The sequence below is a fragment of the Stylophora pistillata genome, chromosome 5 (assembly GCF_964205215.1).
Source record: "Stylophora pistillata chromosome 5, jaStyPist1.2, whole genome shotgun sequence".
Lineage (NCBI taxonomy): Eukaryota > Metazoa > Cnidaria > Anthozoa > Scleractinia > Pocilloporidae > Stylophora > Stylophora pistillata.
In genome coordinates, this window is record NC_142523.1 from 29,132,577 (window position 1) to 29,147,467 (window position 14,891).

General features: G+C 38.1%; 1 pseudogene across 1 annotated transcript in view; it reads right to left on the bottom strand.

Annotated features, from left to right (window-relative positions):
* The window catches only part of LOC148731283 (vascular endothelial growth factor receptor 1-like), a 443,086-nt pseudogene that overhangs the window by 427,595 nt on the left and 600 nt on the right, over nucleotides 1-14,891 (bottom strand). The window contains exon 2 of the transcript XR_016001370.1: nucleotides 2,507-2,656. The product of XR_016001370.1 is annotated as a vascular endothelial growth factor receptor 1-like (transcript). The remainder of the gene's footprint in view (nucleotides 1-2,506; nucleotides 2,657-14,891) is intronic.

The window sequence follows — 14,891 nt, forward strand, 5'->3', positions numbered from 1 at the left end:
GCCAGCAGCGCCCGTGAACAATAGATTGGATTCTGTAATAATTGCATACGACTTCATTTAGAAACGAGAATTAAATGAACGTAACCGAATTGAGCAAACACATCTGATCGCTGAAGGATACAAAAACAGATTTGCTGTGACCTGGAAAATAATAGCTCGTGCCAGACCTTATTCAAATGAGGCGCAATCTGCGCTTTTTGGAGAAATTCTTCATCATATGCAAACAAGGCGCCAGAACCCTAATATCTGCGGGATAATAAACACAATAGTCTTCATCTCGCGCGAAAACATAGTTGTATAATTGTCTTTGGACATAATCTGTTCCTCGAAGCTCACATTCACTGTTTGCATCTTAGAACAGATAACGTAGAACAGATAGCTTTTTGGTGGATCAATATCATAGCTACTTCGGGATACCTACACGCATTGTTTGGTGTAAGTATAAAATGGTACGAAAAGATGATTTTAACTCAGTTATATTACCTAAATTATATTACCTAAATTGTTTACTGTCGCCTGCACTTGATCAATGCATTGAAATGAGAAATCGCTTAAATCATGTGGTGTTTTGTTGAAATCTACCGCTACTTCACAGGTCTTTTTCTTAGTGACCATAGCAGACTTGTGGTTGCGAAATCTAACTCTAAAGTCATTTGTTGTCGAACCAATGTATTGTAGGCGACATTTCTAGCACGAAGCCAAATAAATTATGTTCTTAGAATCACAGGAAAGTTTCGATCGTATCTTGTAACTCTTGCATGTTTGAAAACTTAAAAAGGAATTAGATTCAACCAAGAAGTTGCGACAAAGATCGCATCTTGTCCTATTACATTTAAACCATTTCTATTACATTTAAAACAATCTTTTTATTGTGATAATTTTTCGCGTAGTAATTACTGTTTTATTTATATTTGTCATCACGCCCTATATAAATCTATTTAAGGAATTTTTAAGTCATTGTATTACAACTGATGAAGGTCTCGGACCGAAACGTTTTTATTAAACTTTCTAAGACTTTTTATTTGAGTATATGTCTTTCTTAGCTCGAAGTTGTCCGTCCTCGTGTACTACAATTTTATATATATATATATATATATATATATATATAACTGCAGACAGTACTGTTTCGGCCTTCTGGGCCTCATCAGTGCAGTGCTAATGCTAGGATGGGGGAGAACCGAGACGGTCACCCCAAACGACCCAACCTTTGTGGTATCGTCTAAGCCATTTCAAGAGATTATTAACTGTTATATCTTCTCAATACTGAATACATATATCTAATTATTATACAGCCGGCAGCGCCCGTGAGCAACATGATTGGATTCTGTAATCATTGCATACGACTTCATTCAGAAACGAGAATTAAAGGAACGCAACCGAATTGAGCAAACACATCTGATCGCTGAAGGATACAAAAACAGAGTTTGTCGTGACCTGGAAATAATGGCTCGTGCCAGACCCTATTCAAATGAGGCGCAATCTGCGCTTTTTGGAGAAATTCTTCATCATGTGCAAACAAGGCGCCAGCACCCTAAACAAAAGGAACAAATTGGCGACTACATGCCGACATACAAGCAAGAAATTTATAAAGTATGCTTTAACCATCAACTTATGAGGAGTACCCTAGTTGGTCAGTGTTTCCTGCACCTGATGAGAGAGGACCAGGAGGCCCTTTCAAAACAGTTCTGTAGTGTAATGTTATAAATTCCCCTTTACTATCCTATTAAATATATAGCTCCAGGAATGTCGAGCACTCTGCGACTCAAAGATAAGGTTTTTTCATATATTGCATCTATCATTTTTATAGTCAATCAAATGTTTTTCCTTGCGCACTATTGTTCTAAACGGATCACGTGACCGGACATGCCCTAACTAAAACTGGGGAATATCCACATATCTTCCACCACTACGCCATCTAAACGATAGAAGTGTTCATTTAAAATTTAATTCAAGATGAAGAAGCATTTTTGCTGTTGTTACAGAAGAAGGGACGAGGTCTTTTTGTTGATAAAGTTGTACCAGAGCGCAATGAAAAATCATCATCCAACGCAACAAACAGTAAAGTGTTCGTGGCCATGTCATTTTCCCGCGCGTTGCAAAAATATCTGAAGGATAATAAACACAATAGTTTTCAACTCGCGCGAAAACATAGTTGTATAATTGTCTTTGGACATAATCTGTTCCTCGAAGCTCACATTCACTGTTTGCATCTTAGAACAGATAACGTAGAACAGATAGCTTTCTGGGGGATCAATATCATAGCTACTTCAGGATACCTACACGCATTTTTTGGTGTAAGTATAAAAGGGTATAAAAAGATGATTTTAAATCAGTTATTTCTGCACCGATTACCATATTTTTGGGGGCAAATCCCGCGCGTGTTTCCCGGCGGTGAGTAGCCAATCAGAGTTTATTTTCAACGTTATCCATTGTTTAAGTACATGCCATATATTTGTGAAATAATAAATATTGACATATACATGCACTTGAACGTTTCATTACTTACCTTTTAGACTGGGATTGCACGTTTCCATCCGGACGATTGGAAGAATCCAAAGAGTGCCAGTAAGAGTTAATAGTACCGCACACGTTGTTTTTTCTCGATGCCAAAAGTTACCCATCATCCTGATACGTTGACAAATTTGTATTTTGATATCTGCAGAATGAATTGATTATTAAGAATAAGTACTTTCGCGGTAGGTCGAACTGAGAGTATCATTACTTTATTTTACCTACATTTACAGGTCACTCAGGTAGTTAAGAAGGGAAAATTGAAAACACAAGCGACAAATTATGCATTTTTGCACACAACTGGCAAAATAAGTTGAGTGCACGCGAGGAAACAAATGCGTTTGGTTGTGGTGGTGATGCAAACAACTGTAGCATTGTAAAGTAAGTTTTGAGGACGAAAATGATTCGCTTTACAATAAAGTAGTGTACAACCAAAGGAAAATAATAGGACAAGTAAACTTTCGCATTTATAATATCGCCAAGAAAACGCTTTGGTCTTCCTTTTTATGACTGCTATGTTACCAAGTGCCGATTAATTACAACTATAAGCCTTTCCTGAATTTAATTATCGTAGTGATGATTTCTTATTGAGTCTCGAACCTCGCGTTTCCTCAACCGGAGTTTCAAATTTTTAGGCATATACAATTTTGTTCCTTCTGTGGCTTTGATTCAAACTTCCAAGAAAGGAAATTACCAAAGGTGAATCTCAAGAATCAAAACTATGTGGGTGATTGCAGTTGCCTCAACTGGCCTTGACTCCTAATTGAGAAACTCTAAAGACACCGCTGCCGGCCGATTTAAAAAATAAATTTATCATCGGTGACAACAGTCTTATCCAAGGGTATTAGCCTTGACTATTACACCAAAAAATACTGCTTAGTTTAAAAGTAAGCCTTAAAATCTCAGATTAACATAGGATTGAATACATCGTGACACGGTTTGCTTAAAAACGTCGATCTCAATACTATTCACCGAGCAAGGTTTTGAAATTTAGCAAGAGGCATAAGTCACGATATATAGTTCTCTCCAGTTTATTATTATTTTTATTTTTATTATTATTATTATTATTATCATTAAATCTTAAGGATATGTATGCAGCATCTGATGCGTTCGTTGATGATTCACCGAACGTATATTCACCTGGAAACAAATAGAACCTGGTGAATTCAATGAGCTCCTGGTGCGTTAAAGAAATATGAAAAAGGTTCATTTACCGAGAACCAGATATAGGACAAGGTTTAAGAATGTCTGTCAGACGTGAGAAAACCCGGCAGAAATTCAAATTTTAAGATTCCCTAGTCCAGACATTCAGATCGAAAGAACTGAATTAAAGCGCGACTCAAAACAGGAGCGAAAGTCGTTAAAAGTTTAAATCGTTGTCTGAGTTGTGTCGTCTGCAAGGGTCTTACCTGAAGACGGCGGTAAACTTCAGTGTGGTTAGACGTTAGATGAGATAATGACTTTATTGGATAACGCAATTACTAATAGAACCAGTAGTTCCCATTGTGGTCCATCTTATTTATGTTTGTTAGTCTTAGATGCTAAAAACTTGAATTGACCTCTCTAGTTTTTCCTATCATGTTCGGGCTTCCGTTTGACGGCCAATGAGAAACGCATTAGGAGTTAAAATGATAATTTTTTTTCTACGCGGTGAGAAAGTATTTTAAAGGTAGTTCATCGTTCACCAGAAAAGATATTTATTTTCTTGGAAATAGGCCACTATCCTACCATATTTTCCATTTCATTTTTTTCCTTTTCAAAGAGTGCGTTTTATATGACATTTTGAATTCAGTGGATAGATATGATGACAATCTTCAGAATAGCATACTGCAAATTACAAATATAAGTGATACAAGGAAGAATTTATTTCTTTTTTAGCCGTGAGCAAATTATTGTAAAAAAAAATCGTAGCCTTGTCATGCAGGGTTACAAGTCTCGTCTCTAAAACTACAAATCATTCCAAGGAAAGCCATCAAAACTACGCTAATAATGAGGTGGCGGAGAACAAAGCAGGAATAGTTACATTTCAGTTTGTGCTTTAATTCAAACAACTGGTACACTTCCCTTGAAGAAGAAACTTAACACTTCAAAGCCAAGGTCGTCTTGTAATTTGGATTAACATGTTTTACATAAAGGTTTTTCTCTGAGAACCATTTTCCATTTACTTTTTAATGAGCCCGTGAGAAAGGTTGAAATCCTTGGAACAGAGGTGTTAGCTCCATTCACGACTCTGAATAGCGTAGATTAAGAAAACAATTACAAATTCAATTTTGCGAAAGTTCGAGTCGTCTGGATATGACTATAGTTGTCAAGTAAACAAAAAAGCAATGCAGCTAACGTTGGTCCACCAAAAATATACCGGCTATGATCTCACTCGATTACGCATCACAAATAAGCCATAACTTGATAAATCACATGCTATTGTATCAGAAAATATTGTTGATCATAAACTGCTCCGCAAACCCTATGTAGAAATTATTCTTTTCCATTCAGGTCTTTGTTTTCGAAAGCAACATTTTCATTATGTTTAATGTATATTCATCTAATGTATTTAAATATTCTTTTATTTTACTCAACCTTATTTCCTTATTTTTGGCAGAGAGAAGAAAAAGATATCATCACTTGAAAAGAAATTGCGTACAAATGCATACACCAACCCACGATGAGCTGAGCCACCAATTGGAAGGCAATGAAATTAAACATAATTGCCACAAAAAGTCAGAAAGTAAATTATACTGGATTAAAAATAAACCATCATACGAAGGAACATTTTATATCTTGAAAAGAATACGACTCAGCAGATGTTGGATGAGGAAAATGAAGGTTAGAGCGACAAGTTCCTGATAAACCAAAAGTTGGACAAGACTAAAATAATATATTCACCTGTTTCTCTTCAAATTTTAAAAGCTCTTCTATCGTCAATTCATTAATTGGTTCCTGATGAATTAAGTGTAAAAGAAAGACTAGCGCTAAAAAACGAATTTTTTGTGTGTGAGGAACTGCTTTCGTGGAACAAAATCATAAACAATTCGGCCAGCTGTGTTTCTCCCAAAATAGTTTTGGATATCATGACTCGGTTTCCCCTTTCATTGTATGATAGTGATGCTTCCACAGCTCAAAATTCGACATCGTAAAAATAAGCACGTTTGTAACCTCCATTACTTCCTTTCTTTATATGTTAGTGCGAATAATGTACTATATTCTTCTTTTTACATCCATTTTACTCTGCTGTATGAACAATATTTATCATTTGGACATATTGCCGCTGCCGGAGTTGCTTTTGTTGTTGTTACTGTTTTTTGTTTTTTTTTTTCGTCATTAGTTCGTTCAAATATCCACTTGATCGCTGTTGTTATTACGGTACTCCTGATGCATAAGATGCTTCTGCTGTGTTAGCGTACAGGAAAAAGTATCTTATAAGTAGAGATCCATTATGGGTAGGATAAAGATAGTGTGTGCTGAAACCGACCATGTGCATTCTCTACACTCTTACTTTAATCCCAAATAATTCGACATGGTGGCAATGGGAGGTTATCTGGGACGTTAAAACGAAAAGTACTCAAAACAATTGAAAATTTTTACCTCCACGAGTCGTTCCGTCTCAGATCAAATGAAATTTATTTCATTACAAGCTTCATATTAAGCCTGCGACAGTTTGATAAACAGTAGGTGTTTTCTTTTTTTTCCCACTTAAGATTCGATTGACTCTTCGAAAAATCACTTTTATCTTAACAGAAGGACGAAATAAGGTGTATGAATCGGTCTAACGGGAGTTCTTCGGAGTCGTAGAAGAAAAAAATTAATAAATGAACAAAGTAGAGCATACGAACAAATGCACTATTTTGGGATTACAGATTCCTTCCAGGAACTAATCGTGAGTACACTTTTCTGAATGCTTAAACACTTAATGCTGGGTGATCAAAGATTCAGTGAGCTCTGAAAGGAGCTCCAAATCACTAACAGTGTGTTTGAGAGCTGATAAACGTATTCTTTGACGCGTTGACGCGAACAGGGTTTTATTGCACTCTTATAGACAACGGCAAATTGGCCAGACTGCGACATTACTACTAATTGGGGTAAAAATTAATTATGATAATGACACCAGTAATAGTGAGAAAAATTACATATATTAAGTGGATATGAATAATGATGATTGTTTAATATGATTGTTTTTTTTAGTAAGACAGCTGATCTGCCAATTAGCGCATTATTCTTTCTGTTGATCACAAATTAAACTAATGACTCCATAATTTTTTATACAAGCCGAACAAGTGGTGAGTAATAAAATAATTAGTTCAGCGTCCTTAGCTGTTTTAACCGATAGTTACCAAAATATGGTTCCTTTATAAACTCTTGAAAATTTCGCATTTCGAACAGTTAAACGGAAAGAGGGGCACACCAATGGAAAACGAACAACTCAGAATCGAAATAAAATGGATTATGATCATCCGCTAGAATAAATCATAGACAGCGCGCCATCAACAATATAAGAACTGAACTATACAACGATGAAGCATGTCTGGTGATCCGCACGATAACAGAACAAAAAAAAAACAAAAAACAAAAAAAAGCAATAATACCTTCTCAATTTGTCCCTCTTCCAATAAATCGATTCTTTCCGAGAAAATTGCAGAATCGCAAAACACGAAACTTCGTTCCGCAATGACAAGAACGACAAAGAGGAAGGAGATGACAAGTGTTATGTATAAAAATATGTATATCACAATCCAGTTATCATTTCCTTTGAATGGTTATTATTTTACTTCGAAGCAAGCCAGTAAGAGGACAGGAACATTGTGGGCTTGCAACCATCTGGTATAGTATTGACTGAGTCTCGATTAAAAGCAGTAATTTTGAGTAATATTTCTCTTCTAAACAGTACTGAGATAATTGTAAATTTATTTCAGCTTATTGTTAATGCAGTTGATGGTTGCGGACAATTTTCAGTTTATAAAGTGAAAAGAAAGAATTGGGACCGTTGGTGAAGCCGCTGATGAGTACGCTAAAAGATGCGTAAGTGGCCAGTGATGATGGTTTGTGAGGAACGCAATGGTGTTTGAAAATGTTTTCTATTTATTTTTGAAGAAAAGAATTAATTTCTTTCCTACCCACTTCTGAATTGATAAAGTTGGTGAGGCCGGTGGGCGTACATTAAATGATACGCGACTGGAATGGTCCTTTTTTTTTTTTCTTGTTCAAAAATTATTGACTAAGTTTTCTGCTGCTTGTAAAATAAATGAGAGGTATAAGAAAAGTTGGTAAAGCAAATAAAAAAAAGAATACATATAAATTAGATCTTCCTCTCCCCTTCCCCGAAATGCTTGGAGTGACCTAATGGTGCTTAGTGATCTAAGGGCGCCAAAGAGACGGAAAAATTTTTTTTTGTTTATTAAAGTGCATTTTATATATAAACTTTACAACTGTGCATTTTCTAATATGCATTTTCCGTTTCCGTATAATGGAAAGAATATTAACAAAGACAGCCATTTTGTGCATCGTCTTGTCTGATTATCTGTTCTAAAATTCTAATATTAGATAACAGGCCTGTGCGAATGTTCAAGAAATTTGCATAAATCGAAGTTTTGTATGAAGTTGACTTTATCTTGCTATAAACGTATAAGTTGCTAAGAAATTGCTCAGATTGGTGGCAATTGCTTAAGTTTGCTAGAACCGCAAAAGTTTGTTCCTAACGCCAGAAGTTTCCGAGCAGAGTGGGACAGCAGGCCTACTCAAGGCTCTGTAGTATTCTTACGATCTCCCTCATTGGCATTCAGTTTTGTATAGTCTCCGCCCCCCTCCCCCTTTTAACTCGTTAACTTTCTCAGCGACGACTGATCCTCCCTCGGTTCCCCCCCCTGAAAACCAAGAAATCCTCCTAAAGCCCATTCAACTCCCGCCCCTCCCCCCTTGTCGCAAAAAGGTTGCACGTGTTCATAATAAAGTTTTCCTGTTTCGGTATATTTAGTGGTTGATTAAGTAAGTTATTATTTCTTGTCACCAACATTGATTTGTGGAATGTCAAAGGAAGTATTGACCGGCGTCGTGTAATCGAGCCTTCAAAAACAAAGATGTATTTAATCAAATAGTCGCCAGTAAAACCGCATGCATAGATTAACAATATGATTGTCAAGCAAGCCGATGTAACAGGAAATTGGAGGCCCCGAATCATTGAAGAATGTGTACAACAAAACTGGAACTTTGTCAAGTTAGCTTAAATTAGAGAGCTTAAGCATCGGACGTTTTTGATTCACGGACGTCAACCGGATATGTGTTAGTGCGATTCCACGCTAAATACCCTCTCTTCCGGTTGACGTATTGACCAATCAGAGTGCGTGTTTACTTAAGCTATGCGATTCATAAAAAAATTGTAAGCCAAAGGGCATAAGTAGATCTGTCTAAATAATTCACATATTGTTCAAGTTCTGTTGTCAGGTATTAATTGTTATTTAGTAACTTCCCAAACACAGATCCAAATAGAGTAACATCTCAGGTTGTATCATTTTTAATGACAATTTTTTTTCAAAATCGTCCCTGCCACACACTGCAACCATGTATTTTAATCCACCACGACATGAAACGTTTGAGCAAGACAACAGCAACGCTTTGACAAAAAATATTTCGATCTCAGAATTCCAGCTAAACAAAAAAATGTGATTCTCAAATTAGTATATCTTAAAGTTTATGCAACGTCGTAAAAATTCTTAGAGCACAAAAACAATCTTAACTTTCACAAATTCCACTTCAAACATCATTCACTTCCAAATTCATGTACACGATCTAAAGGTCAAGGAGCCAAATTTCGTAGAACAACACAACGTTAATGCAATCGGTTAATGTTATCAGCCTCAGCCTTCGGCTTCGGCTGATAGCACTTACCTCGACCTTGATTATTCCGGATATCACGAAAACCTCATCCAATAATTGTTTATAATTAATTAGCATGATGAAACTCACTGGAATAATGATTTTCAAGAACTGCAATTAATTTTTTTTAGTTGATTATCACTTATGACCATGAACACTTCATTATGCAGTTTTTCTTCGTGATACTGAGCGGAACCTCTCCACTGAAGTACATTTTGTTCAATATCAGTATTTTAGAGTAAACTGATAGGCCGGGAAAACACAGAAGTAGTGTCTTAAGTCCTGTTTCCTTATTTGGTTATAAATAAACCTGTTGTTACAGAGCTTGTAGCATGTGTCATAGCATGGTGTCAGGACAAAAATCTGTTTTTTGAGGATTTTGCACCCGTTTTGGAAAATTAATCGCCGAAGGTGCCTCGCTGAGGCTGTTTCCTTATATTGTTAGTAATTTCAAAGAGTCTTGGGCTCTAAGTGCGAGAAAAACTAAAAATGCAGTCAGACAACGACCATGTGGAGTCGGGTGCGCAAATCTCCGTGCCATTATCGGCAGCACCCAATTCAGTTCAACCTATCGCCTCAATTTATCCTCAAGTTATTTCGCCTAATTTCCGCTACCAAGTCCTAAGAAGTGTCATGGTGACGTTACTGGCAACTGCAATGGTGCGACTTTCAGACAGTAACAGGTTTAGATAAACGAGAAGAATCGGTCCGTTTAGCGACTTTGCGTTCATCGGCGGGCAGAGAGTGTCTTCAGATACTACTCAACCTACACCTTTCAAAGGAAGATAAGAGGAAAATCGACAAATGTCTAGAAGCCTTGGAAAGCTAATTCAAGCCCAGCAGAAATTTATGGTACGAATGCTATGTTTTCAATACGTGTGTGCAGCAAAACGAAGAATCTATCCAAAGTTACGTCACAGGTCTGAGAAAATTAGCCGCGAACTGCGAATACGGTGCTCTTGCAGACAAACTTATCAGGGACAAGCTCGTCATTAGCCTAAAGAATCAAGGTGACAAGGTGAGACTCTTGAGAAAAAAATCCCTGGACTTAAAGAAAACCACAGAGAGGCACAATTCGAGTGAAATCGCTTCGCAGCATATCAAAACGATAGCAGGCGCTGGAGACAACGAGAGAGAAGACGTAAGAAAATTCGGCGACAAAAAAATTCGCTATGGAAGTCGTAGTAAGAATGGGGGAAGATCGTCGAATTTAGAGAAGATATCAGAAAAATAAAAGAAATCCGAAGGTTCTTTCGAACCGACCTGTAAGTATTGCGGTCGTAAAGACCATCATGAAAGAAGAACAGAGTGTCGCGCGTTCAAAAAAACGTGCTGCAGGTGTCAAACAATGGGCCATTTTGCGTATGTATGCCGATCATCAAAAAAAGGTTCAACAATTCGAAGAAGACGAGGATGACAGTCTTGACGAAAGCTGTTTGCAAGTGCAAACTGTCTCTATTCCAAACTAAAGCAAAACAGTGGCTTGCAGATATCCGTTTCTGCAAATCAGCTAAAGAAGACTTCACTACAACCTTGGGATGTCAATTAGACACTGGAGTTACATGTAATGTAACTGGCTTGGACGACCTCCCAGCTATCACACAGTTAGGAGACCCACCCATGAATAGCTCCCCAGTTAAGCTGAAGCTCTTTGGCGGTAAAACTTTAAAGCCAGTGGGAAAGTGCGACTTAAATGTCGGACACATTGGCAAACAATAGATTCTGAAGTTTCAGGCCATAAAACACAAGCGTAAGCCCTTGCTATCAACTGGAACCTGTGAAAATTTGCAACTCATCCTCCTAAATATCAGCGTCCCCGAGAATGTACGTCAGATAAGTGAGACCCTACCACAAAATTGTCTGTCAAAGGAAGAACTGTTGAGCAAATATCACGAAGTTCTCACCGGATTAGGACATATTGGAGATGTGAAGATTGTGGATGACCCGAGTTTTAAACCAGTACAACATTCCCCTCGTCGCGTGCCAGTTGCACTACAAAAAGAAGTTAAGAGTAAGATTCTAGAGTTAGAAGAGAGAGGCATTATTAAGAAAGCGGTGGAACCCTCAGAGTGGATCAGCAGTATGGTACTAGTTGCCAAACCTCAGAAGATTGGAATCTGTCTGGGCCCAAAAGACCTGAACTGTGCGATACAACGCTCCAAATTTCTAATGCCGACGTTGAAATAACTGTTACCAGAGCTCAACAAAGCCAGAATTTCCAGTTCCTCCAATGCAAGAGATGGATTCTATCAAGTTGGCCTTTACCAAGAGAGTAGTAAACTTTCTGGACACCCCTAGGAAGACACCGTTACTGACGAATGCCCTTTGGTATAAGTTTAGCCCTAGAAGTCTTTAAAAGCAGACTACAAGATTGTCTCGCCGACCCGCTTGGTGTGAAAGTCATCACTGATGATATTCTTGGTTTGTTATGCTGAAAACGACTCGGAAGCCCTTCTTAATCATGATCAGAATGTGGTCTGCCTACTTGAACGAGCCCAACAAGTCCATCTGAAACTCAACAAGAACAAAGTTAAGCTTTGACAGGCACAAGTTAAATTCATTGGTTATGTGATTTCAAGGGATGGAATGAAACCGGATCCGGATAAAGTTACTGCCATCAAGAACATGCTGAGGCCAACATCTAAGCCTGAAGTTCTTACCTGCTTGGTTTTGTCAACTATCTACCTAAATTTCTACTTAAGCTTTCAGATGTGTCAGCACCTTTAAGAGAGCTTACAACTGACCGATCCATATTCACCTGGGCCAAACAGCATGATGAAGCTTTTGTCACTATTCAGCGCTTGGTTATTCAACACCTGGTCATTAAATTCTACAGCATAGAAGAAGACGTAACTATTCAGACGGATGCCAGTAATAAAGGCCTTGGCGCAGTCCTTCTTCAAAATGGACAGCCAGTCGCCATCGCGTCCAGAACTCTCTCACCAATAGAACAAAGATATGCAACGATAGAGAAAGAATGTCTGGGAATAGTCTTCGCTTGTGAAGGATTCAATCAATATCTAGCACGAAGAGAGCAGATCTCAGTCGAAACTGACCACACGCCTCTTTAGTCGATATTTAAGAAGTCTCTACTATCAGCTCCATGCCGTCTTCAGAGAATGCTTCTTAGGCTGCAACTATTCAACCTGACAGTTAAGCACAAACCTGGTTCGCAAATGCTATGGCCGACCATTTGTTCAGAGCCACACAGCACGAAACCTCTGGGCCAGAAGAATCTTTTCAAGTATTTTCCTTAGAGCTGGAGAGCCTAGACCCTATGCAAGCCCTGAAGGTCACGCCAGAAAGACTCGATCAGTTGCAGCGTAGCACAAGTCACGATGACACCCTGCAGACACTATACACCACAATTCTGACCGGATGGCCAATAGAAAGATCAAGTACCAATTAAGATCCGGGAGTATTGGTCTTACCGCGACGAGTTATCAGTACACAATAGTGTTTTTTTCAAAGGCTCGATGGTAGTCATCCCCAGCTAAGTTACTGAGACCTGAAGTCAAATCCAGAATTCATTCCAGGCATTTAGGAGTAGAAGCTTGCCTGCGTAAAGCTAGAGACACTGTACTCTAGCCTGGTATGAATGCAAAAGGGAGTAACCAAATCAAACAATGTTCAATTTGCAACGAATTTTACGCTAAAAATCAGAAGCTTCTAATGCAAAGCCATGAACTTCCTAACCGCCCGTGGAATTGAGTAGCTGCTGACCAGTTCAGATTTCATGACAACGAATACATCGTGCTTGTTGACTACTACTCAGATTTCAAGGAAGTGCCAAAATTGGAGGAAAACACTTCCAGTTCCGTGATTGAATTATTTTAAGGAACAGTTCAGCCGACACAGCATTCCAGACACACTAACTACTGACAACGCTCCTCAGTTTACAAGCCATGAGTTCCATCAGTTTTCAGTCGATTAGGAGTCACTCACGTATCGTCTTCCCCGCATCATCCCAGATCCAACGGAAAGGTAGAGTCTGCTGTGAAAATTTTCAAGTCTTTGTTCAGAAAACCTCTCAACGATAACAAAGACCCGTAGTTAGCCCTATCGAACCAACGTAACACACCAACAGAGTCCCTCGTAAGTAGCCCTGCACAGACATTGATATCTAGACGCACCATAACCTTACTACCTTTAACTTCTAACCTACTGTACCCCAAGATTCCAGAAAATGTTAATGCAGAGCTTAATTTGAAAAGGCAAAAGGCTACGTGGTACCATGACCGCACGTCGCGCACCCTACCAGAATTACAAGTTAGGCAAGACATAAGAGTGGCATCTCTTCAGAGGAATCAAAGGTGGAAAACCGGCACCTGTATTGAGAAGTTTCAGACAGGTCCTATGTAGTAAAAACTAGTTCAGACAATCAAATATTACGTCGAAATCGGGAATTTCTCAAGCCAGCTGCACAACCATTAGCAGAACAGCACAAATTAGTTGAAAGAAGTGATAGCCAGCTTTCAAAGAGTGTAAACCAGCCTTCAAAGCGAGATGTCAATTCAGCTAATCATGAACCGAAGCCAATATTGACACCACAGACTGTTCCATTGAAGAAAACTCGCACCAGAGTTGTAAAGCCACCCTTGAAGTTCAGTGACTTTGTTGAGTAGTTTATCGTATGAAAATTGACTTCAGCTCAAGCGAACTCGAAGTCTTCATCAGTTAGAAAAACTGACTATTGGACAGTAACTTTAATAAGGACTTTCGACTTTCGGTCCTGTATGAAGTTCCATTTGTTTTGTTTTGTCCTTTTTTTAAATTTTATTTTAGTCATCTCCTTTTCAATTTGAACACATTTCATTTAAGTTCATACGTTTACTTTTGGAAGTTAGCTTGCCCCAAAAGAAGGGAGATGTTACGATAAGTTGTCCTACGTCACTTGTCACGTTACGTGTTTCCTTATTTGGTTATGAATAAACCGGTCCGAATGGTTTATTCACTACTATTTTAACCTTTTTAACTTGTGAAAACAAGACGTAAACTCGAGCAATTTAAATGTTAATGAATAAACACTTGGCGACGCGCTGTCTGGCTGGTCAAGACTTCATTTCCTCAGGAAATATTCATTACAGGTGTTGGCGACCTGAAATTCAGCTTTTAATTTCGCAAACAGTTTGAAAAAAAATTTTTTCCCCGAAAATATTTTGTCCAGTCTAAGTTTATCCTTTATTAAAAATACTTTTACGAGTTGCTACCGCAGACTATAATTTATTCATCGCTAGTTCAACTTCACGTGCAGATTATTATCTCCTTTTCATATGTCATTCGCACACACATGGTTTTACATCAAACGTTTTCAGAGTTAACCAAACACGCAACAACTTAATAAAATCGCTTGGGTTTTTCTTCGCCTTCACAATTGAAAAAAGTTCCGTTATCTTGAAAGAACACAAAGTGACAGCCAATATTTGCAACGTGACTGATCGACGAAAAGCGTTTGTTTTGTTTTTCTTGCGCATTCATCTGGCATCTGCTTAAAGGCAATTAATACTATTGAAACC